At 37.9% G+C, this 4,118-nt stretch overlaps 1 pseudogene; it reads right to left on the bottom strand.

Moving 5' to 3' along the window:
* Window positions 1-1,033: 1,033 nt before the first annotated feature.
* LOC147283530 (uncharacterized) lies at window positions 1,034-1,639 on the bottom strand (annotated as a pseudogene).
* Between the last annotated feature and the right edge of the window lie 2,479 nt (window positions 1,640-4,118).

Here is a 4,118-nt window from a genome sequence, read left to right as displayed (position 1 = left end):
CCTGGAAGGTTTTGGTGCAATTTGTACAAAATTGGACTAAGTATGCATTGAAATGACGTTTATGTGCATTATTAACACCAAATGTGGTTCAATAGGTCTAGAACGCTAATCCTAACATAAGAAAGTGCTTCGCCATTTGTTTCTTGCAAACCAGGAACGTTTTGGTGCAATTTGGAGGAAATTGGACCAAGTATGAACCAAAATGACGTTTTCGTGTGTTCTTAACACCAAATTTGATTCAATAGGTCTAGAACCCTAATCCTAACATAAGAAAGTGCTTCGCCATGTGTTTCTTGCTAACCATGAACGTTTTTTGCTAACCATGAACGTTTTGGTGCAATTTGGGGGAAATTGGACCAAGTATGCACCGAAATGACGTTTTCGCGCATTCTTACCTTAAAATGTGGTTCAATTGGTCCAGAACGCTAATCCTAACATGAGAAAGTGCTTCCTCATGTCTTTCTTGCCAAATGGGCACGTTTTGGAGCACTTATGATAGGATGGTGCTTCCTCATGTGTGCACCGAAATGACGTTTCCTTAGGATAGGATGGTGCTTGAGGTGCTTATGGTTGGTCACTCCATCTAAAGTTTGGATTATTTCTCCACCCTGGCCGGATTGTAAGTGTTGGTAATGGGGTCATTCCTTGGTGTTTGTTGAAAACCAAGTTGATTGCATTGCTCCATAAATTTTGGAAATGAACCTCCTTAAGGGCATTGCATTGTCTCATGTTGCAAGCTCTCACATACCATACAACTATGCTCCACTTCCTTGCTTGCCATAGATGATGATGGTGCACGACTATAACTTCCTTGTTGAGCACTAAGAAGCGAATCAAGCTTCTTGTTCATTGTGGCCTCTATCTTCTTCAACTTTTGTTGCACATTAATGTGAGGGGTGTCCATCTCAAATACTCCTCTTCTTTGTTGCTCTTTCATAGACAAGTTTACATCCTTAATTGGAAACCTATCATTGACATTGTCCCAAAGTTGTGAAGTCTCACTCAAATTGTCAAGAACTTCCACGGCCTCCCTTTAGGTATTGCCCATAATGCTTCCTCCACATGCATAGTCTACTCTTCTCCTTGTCTCTTGAGTCAATCCATTGTAGAAGAAATTGAGAATCATTCACTTGGTGAGACCATGATTAGGGCAACCATTTTCCATATCTTTGAATCTCTCCCATGCTTCATGAAATAGCTCATTTTGTTGCTCCCTAAATTGCATTAGGAGTTACCTAAGAGCATTGGTCTTTGATGGTGGAAAGAACTTTCGGAGAAAGCTATTTTGCATTTCTTCCCATGTATGGATGCTTGCGGCTGGCAACTTGTATAACCATTGCTTGGCTTTGTCCTTCAATGAGAATGGGAAAAGCCTTAACCTCAAATTGTCCTCATTAATCCCATTGAGTTGTACGGTTGAGCAAGCTTCACAAAATTCGGTGGTGTGCAAGTAGGGATCACTACTTGTCATTCCATGAAAGCTAGGTAACAATTGCAATGTACCTGACATTATCTTAAATGCATTTGCACAAGGTGAAAGTACAATGCAACTAGGATGAGTGGCCAAAAGAGATAGTGTTAAATCTCTCAAGGGTCTTTCTTCCTCTAATGGTGGTGGAGGTGGATTACTATCCCACATCCTTACTTCCCTTGGAGGTGATTTTTCCCTAGTCTTTCTTGTACCTCTTTCTCTTGATCTACCCCTTGCAAACTCTATTAATTCATTCCCACTTCTCAAAATAATGTATGAACTTGAAGTGGTTGGGTTTCCACTCATACACCTATCAAGAGAGAAAGAACACTATAAGTCACAAGGATAAGAGAAGAAAAGCAAGATACCACACACTTTCTAACCACTGCTCCGATTTTGACGTTCTTTATATGGTTAGATTCAGAACGAAAAAATGAAGAATGCACCGCGAACCAAATTCGCAAAACAGCTACCAAACAAAGGCCACAATGCAAAAAAAAAGACACTACGTTTTCTAACAAATTTAAAACTAAAAATTCGAAACATTTTTTTATCTTTTCTTTTGTAATAAATAAAATTAACCATAAAGGCAACCCAAGCTTAGGATCAAAGTCCTAGGAATCCAATCCCCAGCAACGGCGCCAAAAACTTGTTGATTATCCTACCTCAAGTGCAAGGTTGTCAAGTTTTAGTATGGATTAGGAAGTAAGGGGTTGTCGTACCCAAGAGATTGGATTGGGACTTCAACCACAAGCTAGGTTGATTTTAGGGTTATAAAACTAACAAATAACCTATTATGTACTATGCAAAGCCAAGACTAAGCATAATGGTATGTGCAAATGTGTAGTGTTGAGTTGTTGTTTGGTTGATTGATGATAAACAACACTAGAATTTGAAACTAACAAATGGAAATGCAAGCAAATTCAAGTACAAATTAAATTCAATGATAATGAAGGATTGGGGTTATTAGGGGTTCACACTAACCCTCCCATGTAACAAACAATGCAATTAGTGATTATACCAAATTGGATAGATTAGATTACCTCCTAACCCCCGATCAAGGTGAATTAGGACACACCCTCTTTCATGTTATCAACTACCCCAACCAAGGTGATAGCTAACTACCTAAGATTAATGCCATAGTAAACTCTAGGTGCATAAAGTTTTAAGGATAAGGAATCCAATCAATTAAAACAATCCAACCAAGGTGCTTTTAAATTACCATGCTCTTAAGCAACATGCTTTAGAAACTAAATGTGAGATCCTAAAAATTTTCGTTTTTGATTTTCAAAATATTTGGATATCAAAAGTTGGTTGTGAGTGTTGAATGTTTTCTTAAAACAAAATAAACATCTATTTCATTCTAAGTATACTCGCAAGTGCACGAATTGCATCAGTAGCAAAGCGTACAAGCACGAGGTCGATCCCACAGGGAATGGTTAATAAACAACAAATCAATTCAAATAATCAATAGAATAACTAAATGGAGGGTTTAAAGATATGAAAACGCACGCACACATCACCACACGCACACACCCTTTATTCGATCTTGCAATGTTAAGTTTTCAGTTTTAAATCAGATAAACATGCAATATCCATCCAAGGCTAATGACAATTAATTTAAACACAATGTATTAAAGTTTGACTGCTAAAAAGGTTTGGCTAGTTACTTTCTCGCAATTGTTCTCCTAAGGCATATACTAAGAGCTTCTTGGGCCTTCCTTAATCAGTTAACTTACATATTCCCTAGTTCAAGCTAAGGCAGCTGTTACCCATGTAAGAGTCATTAAGATCCGTGAGAACGTCAAACATGCACAACATATAAGCTTTGACTATTTCCTTATAGAGGTCGCCCAACCCCATTACCAAGAATAATCTCTTATTCCCTTGTTACTTGTGGTTTAGTGTCTTTGACTATTTCACAACTAAACCTAACGAATAAACTAGATGCAATTACCCTAAGGTGGCCAGTCAAAGGATGCAAACAACTAGAAAATGGAAATTTAATACATGCAAACATCAAATTAATCGATCAAGAGACGGATAAACGATTTTTTAAAACATGCAAATCCATTAATTGTTGGTGTCTTTTCTTAGAACAAAATAAACAACTATTTCATTCCAAGTATATTCGCAAGTGCACGAATCGCATTAGTAGCAAAGCATACAAGTACGAGGTCGATCCCACAGGGAATGGTTAATACACAACAAATCAACTAAATGGGGGGGGGGGTTTTGAAAGATGGAAACACACACACACATCACCACACGCACACACCCTTTATTCTATCTTGCAATGTTAAGTTTTCAGTTTCAAATCAGATAAGTATGCAATAACCATCCAAGGCTAAGGACAGTTAATTTGAACACAACATATTAAAGTTTGACTGCTAAAAAGGTTTGGCTAGTTACTTTCTTGCAATTGTTCTCCTAATGTATAAACTAAGAGCTTCTTGGGCCTTCCTTAGCCAGTTAACCTATATGTTCCTAGTTCAAGTTAAGGCAGCTGTTACCCATGCAGGAGTCATTAAGTTTTATGAGAACGTCAAACATGCACAACATATAAGCTTTGACTATTTCCTTATAGAGGTCGCCCAACCCCACTACCAAGAATAATCCCTTATTCCCTTGTTACTTGTGGTTTAGT

Source organism: Dryas octopetala, chromosome 5 (genome assembly GCF_963921425.1).
Source record: "Dryas octopetala chromosome 5, drDryOcto1.1, whole genome shotgun sequence".
Lineage (NCBI taxonomy): Eukaryota > Viridiplantae > Streptophyta > Magnoliopsida > Rosales > Rosaceae > Dryas > Dryas octopetala.
This window is presented reverse-complemented; position numbering and strand designations above follow the sequence as displayed.